Source organism: Manacus candei, unplaced genomic scaffold (genome assembly GCF_025592945.1).
Source record: "Manacus candei isolate 608988 ecotype Guabito, Panama unplaced genomic scaffold, ASM2559294v1 h1tg000054l, whole genome shotgun sequence".
Lineage (NCBI taxonomy): Eukaryota > Metazoa > Chordata > Aves > Passeriformes > Pipridae > Manacus > Manacus candei.
The window spans coordinates 1,621,577-1,643,830 of NW_026138102.1; positions in this window are offsets into that span (position 1 = coordinate 1,621,577).

The following is a 22,254-nucleotide window of genomic DNA, read 5'->3' on the forward strand; positions in this document are numbered from 1 at the left end:
AGGAAAAAGACTACTTTGGAAAAAAGAGAAGCAAAAGGAAATAGAAAAAGGAAAATAAAGATCTCCTTTTGGATTATTAATGTTGGTAGGATAAAAAAGTACTTGGAGACATGGTTTGAAATGCTATTTCATTACCTTCTCTGCAATCCAATCCATGTACTTATTTATTGGGATTTGAATGAAGCTGACAAATTCAAGGCAATATTAGAATGCAACACTTCAATTAACCTTGACAGCATTAATAACAATGATGTGCCACCTGTATCTGTTAAATGTTTCATCATCTTAGATGGAGTTAATTGGAATTAATCAGCAGCACAGGGAGGTTAACAAAAACTGAGAAAAATTTGTAAGGGATATGATGGATTTATTTACTCATAGATTTCACCTGAGAACAAAACACACAGGTACATATACATGAAGTGATCCAAGACAATTAAAAGCCAGGAAGACTTTTTTTTCCACTTGTTTTAATAGGATGTAGAGAGAAGAATGGGCAAATTGTGCAAGAATTGGGTTGATTCTTTCCATGCAGTATCCCAAAGGAACATATGACTATAATATTTTTCTATCTACCTGCATAAAGGTAAATATCCAGGAAAAAAAAAAAAACACATTTGTCTGTGTCATCTTAATTAACACCAACCCTGGACACCAAAATAGCTTTGCCTTGTTCTTCAGATTTTAATGGGCTGTGTGTTTTGAGCAGAGATTTTCTTTCCTGTCTTTCTCCGTGGTTGACATCTGCCGTTAACTGATGCATTTTACATGATCTCTCTCTTTCATTCATTCTGTCCTCCCACATGAGATAGTTGAGTTGGGAAGCTCACAGTAGATACCTGGGGATTCATGGTGGGAAGCAGAAAGATCAGTGGATCTACAGGTGACTCCCAATTGACAGGAAGATGCATGCCTAAGCAGAACATATGAATGGAGCATTTGGGGGCTTGAATCTCTTCTGGAAATTTCCCCTGCTTGAGTATTTTTTCTAAATCAGCTCTAAAGGGAGAAAGAGCAAGGCAGACACAGGTCATATGTAATAGACAGAAATGCTTTTTCAGTTCTGGGAAAATGTCTCTGCACCTTTTAGTTTAAGCTACAGAGAAGGCTACTTGCTACTTTTATCTCAATCTCCTCTTTCTAAAACTGATTCAGTTCCCTCATCAAACACTTTGGGAACAAAGACCCAGAAAGTTTATTGTATCCTCCCCTTTGCTATCAGAAGCAATTATATATTCTTGTGTGGGAAGATCTACCTAAAAAATGTAAGATTTCGTTACCACTACTGTTTCCTTCCCCTCATATGGTTCCTTAAATCTTGAATGACTTTGCCAATTTCCAGGCATAGCCTGGAGTTTGGAGATCACACAAGAACAGGCAGATAGAGGAACCCACAAACTGTGGGATGCTGATGGTCCTCTGTGGTGCTGGGGGTTGGAGACTGTTTATCTCACATTACCTGTAACTCAAAGATAATATTTGATTATGGGGTGGGAGACACAAAGAGGGATCGATGGGCAGTAGTGCACACCAACACAAAGTAGATATTGTGGGGTATTTTGGTCAACATGACAAGACACAATGGACTCTGCTCCTAAATTTGGGAAGCCCCTGTCTTGAATTGAGGCCTTTTTTATTGTGTCTTTTGGCAAATCAAAGCAGCAGAGGAACATTGTCATCAGCCACTGACATGAATAGATACAGGTCTTGATCAGGAAGGTGATGCTGCCGTGATGCCTCCATGCTCCTCATGATCTGGACATCACTTGTTCACTGATGTGTTTATATTCTGCCACCTGGGGACAGAGCTGTAGTCACAGAATCGTGGAATCACAAAGGTTGGAAAAGACTTCTTAGATCATCGGGTCCCACCATTAACCCAGCACTTCCAAGCTCACCTCTAAACCATGTCCACAAGCATCACATCAACATGTTTTTTGAACATTTCCAAGGATGGTCATTCCACCAGTACCCTGGGCAGCCTGTTCCTCATTTTGCATGTGGAAGTTCCTACACTCAGTAGTTACATGTCTTGATTAAGTTACCCAAGAAGCTGAACCATAGCTGAAATTGGAGTTTTTCACCCCCTATTAACATGTTTGATCAAGACACAGGTCTTAATATAGAAATACCAACCCAGAAAAAGTAGAGAGTGACTGAAACAGAGAAATTAAAATTGCAGGAACATTCTTCTGGGTTTTACCCTGATGCCTCTCTATCTTCTGTTCTCATTTTTACTTCCTTTAAAAACTACAGATGAGCTTTGCATCAGTCTGTTTTAGGCAGTCACGTATGCCAGCACCAAGGGTTCTCAGGTCAGTAGAGAAACCTTTCAAAGCTAACATGGAGAGCTCTAATGAGACCACCAGGAGCAACTTCACTCTCTCCTGCTCATATGCAGCGTGCTCAGTTGAACTTGACACACATTATCAGGCTGTAATTCATTTAGGTATTGGTCAAGGGATAATTTCCAACATTAAGAGAAATAAATCCTCAGAAATCTGACAAAGATATAACATAAAACCAGCAAGGGATTAGGGGCTATTAACATCTGTGTGTGTGGAAGTGGATGTTGTTTAATCATGGTAGAGATGAGAAGAAATACATACTAAATATCAGACTGGCCTGGAGCAAAAACAATACTCTCTAACTTGGTGTGACTTTAAGGGAGAGAAAAAAAATATCCATACTTGTTTTTAATAAGCCCTGTGAAAGATGTTCTTGGAGCTTCATTCCTCAGCACGTTCTTCCAGAAATAGATTCAGATGTTGGGGTATCACTTGTTTGTGTCTGAAGACCGATATGTTCTTGAGCTAAAAATGAAACACTGAGCAGATGCTGACTTGAAGTGACATGTTCTAAAAGCAGGCGAGTTGGATGCTGTCAACAGCCAATAAACACAGACAAACAAGAAAAGCAAAAAAAAAACACTTTGAAGGAATAAGAAAAGGCAGTGCTTAGACATAACACCCTTTGACAGGGGATTAATGAACAGGATTAATTAAACTGATATTACGAATCTCACACCCCCAGTTCTCATTTCCAATTAACAGGTGAAGAAAGGAAGGCACAAGGCATGGACACCACATCCTCCTTGGGTGATTGAGATGTTTGCCCTCAACCTCCTCCTCTGCAGACACCAGTTTCTGTAGAGCTTTCCTTCAGAAGGCAACTGCTCTTCCACTGAGTAACCTCCAGACTTACAGAGTCATAGACTGGGTTGGGTTGGAAGGGACCTTAAAGATCATCTCATTCCAACCCCCTGCCATGGGCAGGGACACCTTCCACCAGACCAGATTGCTCAAAGCCCCATCCAACCTGGCCTTGGACACTTCCAGGGATGGGGCAGCCACAGCTTCTCTGGGCAACCTGTACCAGGGCCTCCCCACCCTCACAGGAAAGATTTCTTCCTAATATCTAATTTAAATCTACCCTCCTTCAAGGCCATTCCCCTTTGTCCTATTGCTGTGTGTCCTCTTGAAAAGTCCCTGACTAGCCCCGGGTGTTGCAAACCTGTGACTGGTGCTTGTCCAGCAATCAGAGATTAGACTCTGGGATCCAAAATTCAGCTGAAGCCCATTGTGCAGGCAGACATAGGGGAGAAAGGCAATGAAAACAAACAGACAAAGCTAAAACAGGGAGTGATTGTTTATGTTCCTCTCCTTCCTGTGGGTTTTCTTCTCTTTTCCATCTTGATGAGATGACTTTGTTTTAGAGACAAGACATCTCTCTTCCTTCTGCTGAGCAGTGAACTGTGCAGGGAGAGTGTGGCCGTGGGGCATCAAGGGCTGGTGGTGTGAAACCAGCAAACTGAGCCGGATAGGGCACAAACCCACAACCTTCTGACTGTGAGAGTTTGGAAGAGTTAACATTGGGGCACAAAAAGTTGTAGGTCTCCCAGACAATCATCAGAAATTTCATGAAAGCAGTTTGTTTGTCAAAAATTCATATTGTTAGAGATACCTAATGGGAGAACTGGAAGGGGATCTGAAGCTCTGCTGCACTTTACACATATTTTCGTAAAATTTGCTGATCCTATAATTTCAGACCAAAGTGCTTTGCCTGTGTGAAGGTCCCCTAACATTCTCAACCTTGCATAAACTTCTAAAAGAATTTTCTTTCAGGCAGTGCCATCAGTTATTTGTAAAGATTAACTTTCCTCTTTTTTCAGAATAAGTTTTCTACTTAGGATGTTCATATATTTTCTTATATTTCACAGTACAATTCTTGACATTGTACCTTCAAGGATATAAAATTTTCAGTGTTCTTTTAAAATCTATTTCTATTGTACTTCTAATTTTTTCCATTCTTTGTCTGTGCCTTAGCAGACGAATGAACAGAAGAACACTGATTAACCTGAAATTGGTTTATTCCTTGTATCTCGCTACTGTGGTATAATTTTATTTTTCTAGTGAATGAGTAGGTGCAGAGAAGTTCTGTTTTTTCTTTATTTGTGTTTTTTGTTTAATTACTTTAGTGTTGTTAGTGTTTTGTGTCCTTATGACTTCCTGTAATGATACCAAGGAAATTTAATTCCATGAACTTTTCTGAAGGAAAGTATTTATATAATTTAAAACAATGTCCATCTTCACTTGAAAGAAGAAGAAAACTCTACAATTCCTGCCTGATTTCTTAAGTTATTTTGACATCTCTCAAAATCAGTTGTAAATTTAATTCAATATGTTGGATTTTGGACTCTCTCTAAGGAAAGAAAAGGATCAGAATTGGTAGAGTAGGTTTGAAAACAAAGATGACATTTTCAATAAGGTAGTAGGAAATTATCATAAATTTGTTTTGAATTCTTTGTCAAAATCAAAACCCAAAGAAAAACTTAATATTTTGGACATTTTTTGGGGAAAAAAAAAAGTAAGATGTGAGATAAATAATATAAGGGGAATGCTTTAAGATCAGATATATTTATCTCTTCAGTATAAAAATTATCCACTTTCATCAGTTCTTGCTCACTCAGAAGCATTTTAGATGTCTTTGAGTATAGTTTAGCAGTTTTATAGCTCTCGTACCACAGCACATAACACACTTTCAAGGACTGCACATATCGTGGAATCAGGAAATCACAGAATAATTTGGGTTGGAAGGGACCTTAAAGAGCACCCAGTTCCAAACCCCTGCCATGGGCAGGAACACCTTGCACTAGAAAAATATACCTGACAGGTTTATCATGGTCAGTCATTCTCCAGTCCTTTGTAAATAAATGTTCCTTCTCTTTACCCACAGCAACAGGAGCATGGACAGTCCAGACTTATTTATTAAATATGACAAGCAATTATTGAAGTGCCTTTACAAACAGAAGCAGCACATCCTGTTACATCCCCAGATGATGCAGCTTGAGCACAGCTCAGATTCACAGTGAGTGGAACCGCATGAAGTTTAACAAAGGCAAGTGCTGGATTCTGCACCTGGGATGGGGCAGCCCCAGATTTATGGACAGACTAGGGAATGAGAAGCTGGAGAGCAATATATAGATTAAACAATCTCCATAGGATGAAAAGTTCTGTGTAATTTCTGGTTTTCACTTAGAACTGATTAAAAAAAATATAATGTCTGCCTTTAGGAAAACCACTGTTTTACCAAGTATTATGCTTATCACAAACTGTAATGAAAAGTCTATATGTTGAAGGTTTAAATGGAAAGAAAAGTTCTGACAAAACTGGAACAAAATTTTCCATCTCGGAGCCATTTACTCTCTGCTGTAACTTTGGCAGAAGCTGTAGTCTTGGTCAGACATTCCCCTCTCAAACTTTATGTTATGGCCAAACTAGAACTTCTGTGATAATCTGCAATGGGCTCCCCTCAAATTTTTGTGGTACATTTGAAAGGACATATCAACTTTCCTAATGGAAAATTCTGGCAAAAATCATTTCAATGGGATTTTTCTGGCATTTTCCAGCAGGCTGTGGTGATTACTGTAGCAATACCTCAGGTTCAGAACAGTGTAATGTCAGAGGTGATTTTGTGATGATGATCACAAAAGAAGTCGTGCTCTGCGCCTGAAGGAGCCTCTGACATGCAGACCAATGCATTAGTTTCTTGTATATAATATTTGTCTTTCCACTAAATTGTGTCACATGGGGTTTTGGAGGTGGGTGGGCGGCAGGGGAAGAAGAGATGGCAGGAAGGAGGTGAAGTCAGAGGACACACAGACAGTGAGGAGAACAGGATTATACTGACTTGGCAGCAGAGGGGCAGTGAATTGAAAGCAATGGCATTAAACACAGATTGATTAATGACAATGACAACACAGACAAACAGCTTACAGGCTAAATCCTCCCCTCTGTGCATGTCACTGGGCTCTGCTGAGCAGTGCAGGGATGGCACTGCCTCTGCCTGGTGGCTCCTTGCCTCCTTTTTCAGCTGAAGTGGTGAGCAGTTGTGGGCAGAGAGGAGGTGGCACCATCTACTCAGCAACAGCTCTCACCTCACCTCACCACAAGAAAGACATTGAGGAGCTGGACCATGTCCAGAGAAGGACAACAGAGCTGGGGAAGGGTCTGGAGCACAAATCTGATGAGGAGCAGCTGAGGGAGCTGGGGGGGCTCAGTTTGGAGAAAAGGAGGCCCAGGGGAGACCTTATTTGTCTCTACAACTGTTTGAAAGGAGGGTGCAGCTAGATGAGAGTAAACCTCTTCTCCCAGGTAACAAGCAACAGGATGAGAGCAAATGGCCTCAAGTTGTGCCAGGGGAGGTTCAGGTTGGACATCAGGAAGAATTTCTTCACTGAAAGGATGGTCAGGCATTGGAATAGGTTGCCCAGGGAAGTGGTGGAGTCACCATCCCTGGAAGTGTTCAAAAAACACGTGGATGTAGCACTTGAGGACATGGTTCAGTGGTGGACATGGTGCTGGTGCTGGATTGACAGTTGGACTTGATGATTCTATGATCCTATTCCTTCCTCTACCATAATCACCACTGCATCCAAAGGAGTGGTGGAAGAGGGTGAACAAAGTCATAGATAGGAAAGATCACACAGGAACTTCCAGTGTCCCTCTGATCCAAATACCTTTCTGGTACACTGTGATTTTGTCTTATTTTCTTATTTATGATGCAGTGGCTTGACCAAAAAGAGAAAAAATAGCTCTAAACAAAAGACTGGATCAGCTGGAAATGGTCTCTCAGGCTTCCCAGTCCAGCTGCAAGGTGCAAAGGTATCTCTGCCTGCATCAGACATAAATGTGTCCATGCTTATATTGATAACTACATTAGATATTTATAAGTAATTATATTTTGTGTAATTCACTATAATGTAGAGGATACAAGCTCTACACATCTAATGTGGTTTTCAAAATTAATATTAATAAATATCTTAATATGTAAAGATTTTTCTTATTCTTAAAATGCTGCATCCAAGATGCATTTCACTGAAGTTTAACTAGAGTGGGATGCATTTTTCAATCCAAAAAGCACTTCAACTAATATTGAATCAGGGGATATTTATCATAAAGTAGTCAGTATAGCTATAACTGTTTATTACATTTGTGGTATTGTGGCTCATAAAAAAATAGTTGAAATCAAGTCAGGATAATGTTTAGAAATGGCATTATTCATTAAAAGTCAGTAGAATGTTTAGAATCCCTGAGAATGCTAATTCTGGATCAAAGCTCTCACCAGGACTTGTGTTAACTCACTTTGGCAATGGAAAACTGAGGTGTCTCCTTGCAACTGCTTGTCCACCCACCTTTGGTGCAGAGACACAGAGACACAGACACTTCCAGAGCACATTCTGCTGCATCTTTTTTGTGTTGAAAAATCTAAAAATTGTCTTGCAAGGCTACACTAGATGAGGAATCTCGTTTTCAGAGAGTTAAGCTGGGGTCAGAAAAATCCTGCCTGCAAATCAGGAAAATAAAAAACCCGACACCGAAGCCCTCATGTTATAACTTCTATCTAAAGAAACATTTTATTTAAAGTCATAGCCATTTGTTCTTAATAAACTTGTTGAGTTTAGGTATCTAGAGTTCAGTTTTCTCAGTTTTTACTCTGTATTTACTGTGTGTCTGCCACAGTTTGCAGAACTACAAATTTCCATGGCCATTTATGGAAATATGTGGGGATTTTTCTTAAGAATAAATAAATGGGTTTGTAAGAAAGAAGATAAAAGGAACTCTAATATCTGTCAGACCTTATTACCTCCTGGAGTGCCTGGGAGCTGAGAACCATCTCTGCTTTGTTCAGGAGTCTGAGACTTGAACTATTAAAAGGTTTAGTCAAACAGATACATGGAAAAAGGACAGCAGAGCAAGATGAATGCCAAAGTAAACCAAATATGCTTCAGTATTGAAAACACTATAAAAATGCAATTATTCTGAAGAGAAAAAATATAAACATATTTCTGAACATTTTAAATATTTTAAATATCTATAAATATTCATTATGTATCCATCCCCCATACATATTTAAAACTCAAAGTCTCTGCTTTCATTAAGTGACTGCTACTGGAGATAAAAGTATGCTTAAAAGAAACAGAACAATTATTGTTGGACCAGCTGTAGTGATAAATCACAGCCAGGCAGAGAGATTAGGTTCCAAAAATGGAAATAAATGCACATTCACACTGGAGTTCCAGTAGAGAAGGGAAGCAAGACAGAGAACAGAAGTTTGAAAACCAGTGCTGTGCAGCTAAAGAACTGAAAGCAGATTATTGCAAAATGATGGACAGATTTTACTGCAGGCTGCTTTGGACTTTGACATTTTTGCAAACAGAAAGAGAGGACAACAGTTTAAATTAATTAGTCCTTTAAATTACAACAGCAGCTCAGGACTCCAGGCTATGCACTGTGAATCCCTTTCTTGTGCCATTGTTTTTTTTTGCTTTCCTGCCAACTATCATCTCTTGTTTGAAAGTTATTTGTTGGCAGAACCCTTTGTTCTTTATTAGAAGATAAAACTTCCTAACCCAGAGATGAATTTCTGAGCAGTCATCACTTAACAAACTTTTCACCACTTTTACAATACTGATTGATAGCATTGAATTTGCATGTAGAAAGAAAAAAAAACCAGACGCCTGATACAAACAGCAACATGGCTGGGAGACATGGCTGGAAACCATGGAAATTTGTCTTAAAATCATTGCTCCTCCCAACCTCCTTCTCTGCCAAAGGTTCTACTTCCCATGAGTTCATTTAGGCTTTCTTATGGTGATTCCTGGCTTGGGTTTGATCCAAGGTGCAGGTTATTTCAGATGCACATCTGTACCAAATTGTGGTCATAATATATGCAAAGCAAGTGGAGCAAGACACAGACTCCCCTAAATAATAATCATCTCTACAGCAAAGAAAAACAACAGTCAAAAATTAAACTGAGATATTGAATTTAAGGATTTGATCCACTGGGCCTTCTAAAAGAGGCATCCAACAGATGCAACAGGTGGAGGAGCTTGTGCAGGAGGGCACAAAGAAGGGGCATCTTTGGTCATGGTGACTGGGATATGTGCCTAAAGACTACAGGAGAGCAAATATCATGTCTGTCTTCAAGAAGAGCAAAAAGAACCCAGGAAACTACAGGTTGGTCAGCCTCACCTCAGTTCTTGGGAAGGTGGTGGAGCAGTTGATCCTAGAAATCATTTCAGGCACATTAATTATAAGAAAATCATCAGGAGGAGTCAAGATGGAGAAGGAGAGGGTGTGCTTGACCAATTTGATAGACTTCTGTGATGAAGTTTATGACTGGGCTGGTAGATGAGGGGAGAACAGTGAACAGATGAGAGGAGAGGGGTGGATATTGTCTACCTGGACTTCAGGAAGGCCACTGACACTGTCTCATGTAAGATCCTCATAGTAAAGCTGTTGATACGTGGGCTGGATGAGCAGGCAGAGAGGGGGTTTGAAAACTGGCTGAATGGACATGGCCTGGAGGGCATTGATCAGTGGAGCAAAATCCTCTTGGAGGCCAATGACTAGTGGTGTAGCCCAGAGTCAGTACTGGGTCTAGTCCTGTTTAAAATCTTCATTAATTATCGGGATGATGAGAAAGAGTATACATTCAGCAAGTTTGCTGATGACACCAAACTGTTGAGTCCTGTGACCAGTGACAGGACTTGAGGAATTGAAACAAAACTGAGTCAGGGGAAGTTTAGGTTGGATATCAGGAAAAGTTTTTTTTCCCCAGAGGATGGTTGGACACTGGAACAGGCTCCTCAAGGCAGTGGTCACAGCACCAAGCTGTTCAAGAAACATTAGTACAGCACTCTCAGGGACATGGTGGGATTGTTGGGGTGCCCTGGGCAGGGCCAGGAGCTGAACTCAATGATCCTGATGGTTCCGTTCCAACCCAGCATATTCTATGATTCTATGATTCTCTTTAGTTTCTAGTCATGTGTAATGGTAAATACCTATGGAGAAACACATAAATTCAGTAATCATAAAGCTGCATTTCCCTCCCTGCTCATGCAATTTTTTGACACCTGCACCTAGGACTGCTTGGGCTGCAACAGCAATGTTTATTTTGGTGGAATTCAGGTGTCCAAATTTCCCTTAAATCTGGGCCTCATTTGTTTGTTGAGGAAGGACATTTCATAAGGCAGGACCATCATGAATTGGAAAGGCTCAAAGTGACACTGTAGATTTACAAGTTATCTGTACTTCGGGGATCTCAGTCATTCATGGGACCACTGTGACAACTGAGAAATTTGGGAAGTTCCAGAGAGGTAAATGACTGCAAAGAAAAAAACTCAACTGGAAAAGTAGTGGTAAAACTCTCTTGATATTTGGATTTCATAGTGACATATTTTATTAAGGCACAGTGAAACGCTGTCAGAGAGAATTAAAAAAAAATAGCAATTTTCATCAATTCAGTTTCTCTGATTCAGAAGTTATGAGTCAGATGGACTGATGTTTCTTTTCTAGCATCTAATTACCATCATTAATGTTAACGGTGCTAATTAACAAACAACTTTCTCATCTATCTAATAGATTTTTGCTGCCTTTGGAAATACTGTGAAAAAATCAATCTAGTTTTTAAAAGAAAACAAAGGGCATCTGAAATTCAAAGGATTGTCAAGCATATGGTTAATCAGAGTATTTCGGGGTTTTGTTCTGATCAGACACTTTAAAACACTTAAAAATATTAAAGGCTTATGATAATCACCTTAAAAGTTGTGGCAAGATGGATTGGATTTTGAATATTATATTAGTTATGTGAAAGGTCAATAAATAAATATATTAAGTATATAATCAAGTAAATGCTACTGTAAGAAAAAGAGATGTCAAACAACTTATTAAAGAAATACAGACTACTGGTTGCTTTGTAGGAAAAAGCACAAAGCAATGTTCTTTGCCCATCAAAAAGTAGATTTTCAGCTTCCAAAACAAATGGAAGTAATTCCTGGGAGGTTCATTTTCTCATGCAAAGAATGGCTTGAACTGTACAATGTTAGTAATGCTTGAGTTACTTTTCTATTTTCTTGATATGACAAGTATCCTTCATTTGCCATACTTTAATATCTTTCTCTTCAGAGGTTTTCTCCTGACATGGATAATGGAATCCCTGAGAATTACTGTCATGGATAATAGGGTTAAAAAGTGAAATAAGGTGTCTCTCTACACAGTGCTAGAAAACGAGTAAGTCTGATTTTTCTTAATGAAAATGTTCATTTTATGCCACAAAATCGATGCCTGCTGCCAGGTGTGACTCTGATGTCATCAGCATGATGGTGAAATGATGAAAAATGGTGGTAACTGAGGCACCTTCTGGGCTGCCAGATGTCCCTGTGATGCTCACCATAGGTCATGTGGGAGAGAGGAAAGCTTGTGTGTGAGCATGTCCTGCTGCAATGAGGCATTGACAGTCCCTGTCATGGGTCACAGACTTTGGGCAGCTTTGTTTTACATGGTTGAGCTCTAACAGCAATTTTTCTGACTGGCCAGGTGTCCGTGGCCAGTCTGTCCTTCAAGTGTTTGTCTTGCCATGGCGCAACCACAGGTTTGAATAGACAGCAGTAACAAGGAGTTATTCCATGTTGGATGAGATACTTATACAACTCTGACACAGTGGTGTAGTGCAGGGAAATACAGGCTTAGCATGGCAGCAGAGGCCTTGAGAAGGGAATACACAGGATGTGACACTGAGAAGTACAGGTATGGGGTGATAAAAGATGGGACATGGGCTTGGCAGTGGAGACCCAAATGGTCACTTAAAGAAATAAAGACCTGGAGAGATAGGAAGCTGTGTTTAGGGGGAACAAAGCATTCAGAGAGTAGTATCTAACCTCCATCAGAGGCACCATATGTAGTAAATTTGGCCGTAACTTCAAGCTGTAGAATCATAGAATCATTAAAGTTGGAAAAGACCTCCAAGATCCTCAAGTCCAACCTATTCAGCAATGAGGTAAGAGAATAACAAATGTGTAAAAATTACTGCAGGGAGATCCTTGAGAGAGGGAGAATAACCATCAATATCCTGCTCCTCCCAATATCCCTTTCTCCTCCCCAGAAATCCTCCAGACTCAACATAAGAGCAATGGTCCTCAGCAGCCTGAAGATGACAATTTGAAGATCCAGAGGAGTCGTGGAACGGTGAGCATAACATCAGGAAAAAGGCATAGAAACTAAGAACTGGATGTATTGAATTTTTAATTGCATTATTTTTCTTGTTAAGCCTTTTTTTTAAGTATTTTTCCTCTTTTCTCTTTTCCTGCAGTTGTTAGATCTAGACAAGCAATGATTCTTGAATTCTTGAATTAGACTGGTATGATTTCAATTATACTAACAATAACTTCTTAGGTTTATATATAATCTTGTTTCCACTGGCCATAGACAACCTTGATAGTTTTTCTGGAGAAAGAAGGAAAAGGATGAGGCCTGTTTGTAAGGGGGACACCTGTGGTAGAGACCCCTCATGATTTCTCTTACCTCTAATGGTGCAATGTTGAGTTTTTCCTGTCCCGGACTGAGAATGAATCATGATTTTGTGGTAGTGTGACTTTTTTTGGCAAAGTCCTCAGCTCTCACTGATTAAAAACTTGCTTGATCATATTGCAAGGAGGAAGACCTGAAGAGGAAGAATGACTGATCACATCCACATGAAGGGGACAATAAAGCCTCTTTTCTCCACAGTCAAGGAAATTTTAGCCGAGTTCCAGGAGCCTGGTGAGTTCTCCTGACACCTGGAAATCATAAAATCATAAAAGATTTGGACTGGAAAGGATCTTTAAAAATCACCTAGTCCAACCCCTCTGCCATGAGCAGGGACATCTTTCCACAGATCAGGTTGCTCAGAGCCCCAACTGACCTGACCTTGAACACTTCCAAGGATGTAGCATCCACAACTTCCTTGGGCAACCTGTTTCAGTGTCTCACCACCTTCATTGGAAGAAATTTCATCCTTGTGTCCAGGTTGAACTTACCCTCTTTCAGTTTAAAACCATTGCATCTTATCCTGTAACTTCAAGTCCTGATAAAAAGTCTCTGTTTGTCTTTCTCATAAACTCCATTTATACATCGAACAGTCTTGATAAGTCTCTCCAGAGTCTTCTCCTCTCCAAACTGAGCAACTCAACTCTTTCAGCCTTTCTTCATAGGAGAGGTGTTTGAGCCCTCTGATAATTTTTGTAATCCTCTTCTGGGAGGATCTCTAACAAGTCCATGTCCTTCCTGTGCTGCTGGGGACCCCAGAGCTGGACACAGGACTCCAGAAGGGGTCTCTTGAGAGTAGAGTAGAGGAGGAGAACCATCTCTCTTGGCCGGCCGACCACATTTCTTTTGTTACAGTTGGCTTTCTGGGCTGCAAGCACACATTGTCAGGCCGTTTTTTCTCACACCAGTATTCCCAAGACCTTCTCCACAGGGATACTCTCAGTCCATTCATCCCCCAGTCTGTACTGATACTGGGGATTGCCCCATCCCAGGTGCAGGACCTTCCAGCTGGCCTTGTTGAACCTCATAAGCTTCTCACAGCCCTCCTTCTCAAACCTGTCAAAGTCCCTCTGGATGGCATCCCTTCCCTCAAGCAAATCACCTTCATTGACTGGTGTTTACAATGCTGTGGCTTGTGGGGTTTACTTACAACAGACAGAAATTTGTAGTCCTGTTTTGTTCGTTCCCTGGGGAAACTCATCAGTGTCTCAGAAGTTTGTATTTCCCCTGCAGGTTGGGTCATTTTGGGTCTGTGCTGATGTGGATACTCAGGGAGGACCCTGCAATATACTCTCAAGACCAGCCAATGAGACATGAGATTATCCTTTACTAAAGCAATGGGAAGAAAGTTGGTGTGGAGCTTTCATTGCAGAATGAACAACAAAGCCCAACCATTTAATAATGTACTGCAGTGGACAGGACCAATCCTGGACCGTTAGCAGAGTTGGCAACATAAAAATCTGCTGCCTTTACTGAATTTTCCCATCTCCAAATATATTTCTGTAGGGTTTTGGAGTATATTTTAACTTATACATCTCCCTTTCAGAAGAACTTGAGCAACCACAGAGCTTGGCTCCTTCTAATGATCTATGGCTGCACCTTGTGAAAATATGTTTTCAATTCGGCTCCTGAAACATGGATCAAGTGATACTGCCAACACAAATATCCTTTGCTGTCAGGCGTTTTTGTCCTCTGGAGAGTGGAGCATGTGCACAGCCACTCAGAAAAAAAAAAAAGGCTTTGTAATGGTGTTTCCTTTTGCTTTCAGTTTTTCACTAGAATTTCATTTAGCAAATAGTCAAGGCATCCATGAAATGTTTTTATATGTTGGTATTACATATTAACTTGTATATACAGGGCCAAATTCCCAGCTGGTGATTTATACCTTCTGGATGACTGGCCTTGGGCATTGTCTTGGTAATAGGCTCTTGTCACCTCTTTCTAGACCACAGCGTTTGGGTTGAGGCCCTTTGACACAAGCCAGATTGGCAACATGTCTCTTTTGTATTGAACCAAAAACCCAGGTCAGTCACAGAAACCAGGAATGCTGGGAAATACTGTAAGAATTGCAAGTGATATTTGGAAATTCCTACTTTTTTTTTTTTTTTTCTCAGAATTAAACCTTAGGGCAATGATATGTAAATTCCTGATATGTAGGTTGTCACTAGTGCACTACTCAACTGTCAGTCTGGGGCTGCTCTTCAATTTCTCCAAGAAAGAAATATTAAAATGGGTCAAAAGAAGGGATTATAAAATATGATAGATCAAAAGCCATTACAATGAGAAAACACTGGCTTATTCTCACAGAGAATTCCTTATTTTGTTGAAGTTTTATACGTTGATCTGCTATACATGTATCCACACATTTACACGGACACTACATTAATGTATTATATGTAATAGAATTTTATATATAATTATGTATGTTGTATGGTGTGTGTATATATCACAGAATCAGAAAATCGGAAAGTGGTTTGGGGTGGAAGGGACCTTAAAAATCATCTAGTTCCAACCTCCCTAGGGATGGATGCCACTCAGTGGATCAGGTTGCTCAGGGACCCATCCAACTTGGACTTGAACAGTTCCAGGGATGGGGCATCCACAGCTTCTTTTGTCATAATTAAAGCCAGAATAGCACTTTGTTATAGGCAGATTGTGTAAACCTTAAAGACTTAATTCTCAAGGCATGAATGTTTTGTTGTGTTTTCTTCCACACCTGCAAGTTCTCTGTGGCAAAGTGGATTTAGGTGGTTTCCATCTTTCCCTGCTCCCAGACATTTGATCCTGTGCAGGAGTAAGTTTTACTAACTCATTACTTATGTCAATGCAGCTATAAAACAAGTCAGTGAAACAAGCTGGCTCTAAAAATAAGAGACTGCTGCATTTTAGGGAATAAGTGGGTGGGTGTTTTCTTTGATTTCCCTCCCTTGCAGATGTTTAGTTAAATCAGTTTGCAACATAGCTCCATGAAGAAATGAGAATTGATCGGCTGCCTGCTGTCTGAAGGGACAAGAAATTATTTCCTGTGAGAGTGGTGAGGCCCTGGCACAGGTTGCCCAGAGAAACTGTGGCTGCCCCATCCCTGGAAGTGTTCAAAACCAGGTAGGAGAGGGCTTGGAGCAACCTAGGGTAGTGGAAGGTATCCTGCCCATGGCAGGGGGTTGGAACGAGATGATCTTTAAGGTCCCTTCCAACCCAAGCAATTCTATGACTGTGATTCTCCTTTGTCTAGAGACATAGGTGAGGTTTTTTCAGGCATTGTTCCCATCTCCTTTCTACTCTGCTTTTCCTTTTGGACCAGAGTAATGGTTTAGTCCTAGCAGCAGGAAGATCTACCCTTGGCCATTCAAATTCAGCAGTGATGCTCTGTTCTTGTTGGAATGAGGATCTGCAGCCTTCATATCTTCTCTAAATATGCTTTGCTTGGTTTGATTATCTCTATCTGCTTTCTCATTTCTTCTTGCAACAGCATAAAATTATTCCTCAACTCCTATTCAAGCTGTGACATGGCATTCCTGACTGCCTGAAAACACCCTCCTGGAAGTAGCTGCACTTCTGCAGAACTAATAGAAAGATCAACATCACAATGAAACTGTTGATATTGAAAAATAATACAAGAAATGCTGAGTGAGATCCTCCTGAAGGTTCTTGTCCTTCAGCATCCCATCCCTGTAGATGACCAGTTGCAGATGATGGGGCAAGAATATAAAGGAGAGGTCAGTCAAGTTATTTCCCCATAACAACCTCCCAGTCTCTATTGACTTGTGGCTCTCAGACTGTCAGAGCAGAGGCCTCATGTAGGTCTTGGTGCATTGATTTTTCTAAGAATAGAATCATTGAATTAATTCATAGAATCATCAAGGTTGGAAAAGACCTTCAAGATCATCAAGTCCAACTTTTTTATTAATTTGTCCTTTCTCTGAGGCTGGACCTTAAAGATGGTAGAAAGGACATTCAGCTGTGTACACAGCAGAAGGTTTCACATGATGGAAGGTGACTGAAGCAAAGTTGAAGTTTGAATTTTTATTTTCTCTGCGTTTTTCTCTATCTTCACTACATGTCATTCACTTTCTTAGGGAACAGCCAATTCCCTTTCAAAGGCAAGGTTTAACTGTCACAGGGGCATCACCCTGCCTGTTCTGAGTGCTCAGGCTAACCTAGAGCAGAGACACAGGATTTCAGGGCGAAAGAGGGGGGAAGGTTAGGCTTTTATGCTCATTAAACCTCTCCCAGACCTCTAGGTCTGCCATGAAACCCCATTAAGGGGCACATTACACACAGCAAACCAGGAAAACAGCATCCCTGCTCCCTTCTGCAGGGAGGTGTCCTTGAGGAAGGTCGTGGGAGACACTCCTTTAAAGCTGTGATGTTTGTGCTCCAGCAGCCAAGGAGAGCTGCACCCTTTCTGCTCCTCCCAGAAGTCCCCAGTGATGAGGAACGTTTTGTTGTCACCATGAATAAACACAGAGGATGTGTTCCTTTTAAACAGCAAAGGCTGTCTCAAGTACAAGAGATCAAACCCAGCTTCTTCGGCTCATGACTGGATACAGACTGATAAGCGTGAATAGGAAGGAGAAATATTGTGATTTGCAGTACATTTCTCATTCCCTTCCCCCGTAGCTCAGAGATATATTTAAAAACAATAAAACTTTTTTTTGGTGTTGTTGTTGTCTTTAATTACACTGATTCCCCAGGGCTGCTGTTTTACTGCAAAATAATCCCGCTTTGACAATGGAAAACTTGAGGGACTGGTGGAACAGATTGCAAACCATTTCCATGCCTGGTTTAACTGCTTGACTGCCAGCCTGTGTAACTAATTCTCAGGAGGAGTTTACTTATACAGCTCTGTCTAATTTTACCTTGCTGTTGGGCTGAAACAACAACAAAGAAAACATCTTGTGTGTTGTTGCTCTGCACAGGCACAGATGAGACACAGGGAGATGGGAAGTGACTGCGGAGCTGATGGTTCCGGCATTCCCTAAGGGGAAAAAAAAGTGGGAAAGGATAGGAATTTGAATGAAATAATACTAATAAAAATCCCAAACAATGAATTTTAATAATTTCTCACACATCATCACTGACAGAGGGAGCTGGTAGAAGAGTAATGTCAGTTCTAAAAAGCAAGTTTTATGCAAATCTCTTGAATTTAGGTTGATTGCACTGAACTTTGGCCAGGTAAGATAGCTGGTCTAACTTAAACCTTAATTTAATCCTCAGTAACAGCTTACTGAAGGCTGAGAAAGTTGCCACAAGGCAAATGATGTTCTTACTGCTGATGCTCCAGAAGTGACTGTCTCTTCTCTCCCCACTGACACTTGTGGGGGTTCAGTTGCCCAAACACTTTGTATAAATTGTTTTTGCCCTGCCAAAGTGAAGGTGGATGAAACTTCCCATAAGTGTCTATGTCCATAAGTTTCTATAATTGTCTTGTGCACCTGGGTAGGGAGAGTGAATTTGGCAGCAGCAGCCTGGTCTGCACCTGGAGGAGCTCCAAGCTTCACCTTCAGAAATTGTGTCTGACCATTGATTTCAGAGTGAAAGATGAGCAATGTGTCTACATGGTGATGAAGAAATGTGATTCTGGCTGTGATGGATACATCAAGAAGCTGGTACTCAGTGCATTCCCATGGGATATGTCCACACTCCAGAAAATCTCACCCAATATTACAGTACTCTGATCAAGATAACAGTGAAATGGAACTATTTCTTTTGAGAAGGAAAATAAAGTTCCTCCTGGGCTCATGATCTCTCAGAACTTTTGCTCTCACAGTCCTTTTCTTCATCCTTCTTTTCTCCTCTTGTGGGCAGCAAGGGTGAGGTCAGAGAAGATAAAATCTGAGTACTATGCTGTGTGAATTATGTGATGTTCATGCAGATTTAGTTTGGTTTTTGAATAAAAAAAGCTATTCTCACTCCATTCCACTTTTCTCAGCACCACACCACCTCTGTGGTGAAGGGTGGCAGAGTGCTGGTCTCTGAGCAGACATCACTGAAACATGGAATAATGGTTTCCCTGGTAAGAAGGAAAGTAAGTTTTGAATCTCTCAGGCTCTTCAACCCTTTATCAACTTGTTTCAAACTCTCTAACATGTAAAATGGGAACACATGAAGCAGGAAGAACAATCATTTCTAGTGTGAAATTGCTCAGAGAAACAGGGTGAAAATGAACAGGGAAATGCACAAGTGCGTAAGCAAAGTGTGTGCCAAGGGAAACTTCTGCCTTCTGATACCTTCTGACACCAGCCCCAAACAACCCTTTTATTATTTGTAAACACTCTCCAGCTTCAACAATTCTCAATCTGGATTTATGTTTTTTCATCCTGCCTTGTACCCAGAACTAGGAAAGAATAAATATATCATGTACCTTTGCTGGGTTCTTCCCCACTGCAAAGGTACTTTCTGTGTGAATTTCATTCTGATTTTCTTTACCCAGCACTTTCTTTTTCCTTCAGTAGCTTCCTTAGTATTCACAGCTTTTTCAGGATTGTTACTGGCTTTTAAAAAAATCTGTATCATGAGAAGGTTCCACTGGACATCCACATGAAACTGTCCTTGACTCCTGGTTTTAGAGCTGAAGGAGGGTAGATTTAGATTGCATATTAAGAAGAAATTATTTCCTGTGAGAGTGGTGAGGCCCTGGTACAGGTTGCCCAGAGAAGCTGTGGCTGCCCCATCCCTGGAAGTGTTCAAGGCCATGTTGGACAGGGCTTTGGGCAACCTGGTCTAGCAGAAGGTATCTGTGCCCATGCCAGGGGGTTGGAACAAGATGATTTTTGAAGCCACTTCCAACACAAACCATTCTATGATATGATTCATTAACAGTTTCCAGGGACTGAACATATCGTATAAGCAGGGTCGATGTCAGGGCTGGTTTAAAAGAGTGTGAGAAACTTTCTCCAAAATGGTCTATCACAGAACCTTTTATTTTTAAAAAGTGTGTATGTTTGTATGGATGTGTATTAGATATGAATCAGTTTGATCTGGACACTTAAGTAGTGTCCCTAACTGCTAGGGAAATTAGGTTTTAAAAGGACAAGATTCAGCTTGTTTGCAGTATAGAACACAGAAATGAGACATATATAAATATATACATCTTATATATAAATATATACATATATATATATATATATAAAGAAGACTGGGCTTGAAATGAGTTCAAAAGGGGTTATATGACACATGACTTAGGTCTTGGTGACTGAAGATTTCCCCTCAAGTTACCAGTCTGGCAACATCAGAAGATTGTGTCTGGATCCTATAGGAATGAGTTGAACAATGAACATACATATATCCTGGGGAAAGCCCAGAACTCCCAGAGCAATAGAGAAGATCATCAATTTATATGTTTTGTTACATCCCTGGCTGCAAGGTTCAGGTAAACTACCACAGTTCTCTTAGCCTGTACACACAAAGCTTCAGAAGGCTACTCCCTCAACTTCTTACTTTAAAAACTTGCAAGAAATTGTAAATGAAGATGACAAAATCTCTCCCTCAAAGGATTATATATTTCTCGTTAAACTTTAACTTCATTTAAAATCCATCCTTGATCCTCTTAAAGTATTTGCGTAAGTGAATGAGGGCTGTAAAACATGACTGGAGCTTTGCTCCTTGGGGAAGCAGCTTGACTAATTTACATATTTATTAAATATTTTATATTTCACCAGATTGTATGCACTTCAAAATGTCACTTCTTATTTTCGGTCTGAGCACTGCATAACAGTAATGGCTATTTCCAGTCCCAAGACAGAGAAAAACATAATCTGCATCTCCTGATTTGACCACTTCTTGAGGATTTAAGTTTTTCATTTCTGTTCTGCAAAATTTTAACTTTTAGTTTTCTGAGGGTTTGCTAGTTCTGTGCAAATGAATATCCTGTGGGGCTACATGACCAGCCTCTCGTTTTTCCTCTGGAATGAGATTCAGCTTTCTAAGCATCCAAGCTGAACTTCTGAACTTGCTTGATGGATATTTTAGCTTTAAAGAAAATAAACACCAAGCTGTTGCAAACCAGAAATGCATATGAAGAAGTGCTTTCCCTAGTGGTACAAGGATCTATCAAAGCAGTATTAATATTTCTGGTGTAATTCCTCCCCTCTCTCACCCTTCCAATTCAGCTCTCAGTATCTGCAGCAGAGACTTTTTCCTTTGTTAATAATGTACAAGACCAGGGCAAGCATGAGATAACATAACTAGGGCTTCCCAGGAGCAGCCTGGAGACTGAACGGATTAAGATTCCAAGAAGATGCCCAAGATAAGAGCACATGCCCAGTTTTGCTGCTGAATTCCTGAGTACTGTGGAAGAAAGTTCTTTCCTCTGCATGTCCCTCTTTCTACTGCAACCAGGCTCCTTCACAGAGAGCTTTGAGGTGCAGCTGCTGAGAAAAGAACATGAAAACAACTTTATTTAGAAACCAGGAGGAATTTCTGTGATTGTCTTTTCTGATCCCCGCTATAACACTTGACTGTCCTGGACTCAAACTTGATTCACAGAATTGAGTTGGAAGAGACCTTCAAGATCATCTAGTTCTGACCCCCCCGCCATAGGCAGGGACATCTTCCATTATCCCATGTTGCTCTGAGCCCCGTCCAACCTGGCCTTGAACACTTCCAGGCATGGTGCAGCCAGAGGTTCTCTGGGAAACCTTTTCCAGGGCCTCACCACTCTCACAGTAAATAATTTCTGCCTAATATCCAATAAAAATCTACTCTTTTTCAGTTTAAAGCCATTACCCCTTGTCTTATCACTCCATACCCTCATCCAAAGTCCCTCTCCAGCTCTCCTGGAGCTCCTTTAGGCACTGGAAGGGGCTCCAAGGTCTCCCTGGAGCCTTCTCTTCTGCAGGCTGAACAGCCCCAACTCTCAACCTCCATAGCAGAGGTTCTCCAGCCCTTTGACAATCTTAGTGTCCCTCCTCTGGACTCCAACAGGTCTACATCTTTCTTGTGTTGGAGGCCCCAGAACTGGATGTAGGATATAAATTTTGCCTGTGGCACGATGCACCCTTAAGGGAATAGAACACACAAAAAAACCCACAACATACTAATAAACAGATTTACAGATGAAAATATCTAACAGTGAGAGCACTTTTTACATGTTTTCAGTGACTGATTATTTTAAGGTCATGTTGGCCTTGTTTACATTTTCAGGCACTGAGTTGCTGCATTACACTTTCTGCAGAAGACAGTGTTGCTGTTATAACCTTTGCCACCATTTGAATTTTTGCTTTGCCCTGTTATGCCCTTTCTTGACCTTTTCTTGATAAAATAATGCCACTAAGCTGCTCATTAAAATCTTTTTGTTTTAAATAGAGTAGAATATTTCAGATTGCTCCAACAGGGCAACATCCTTAAAGCTTAAATATTAGTGTATGGAAAAGATTTTTGAGTTGCA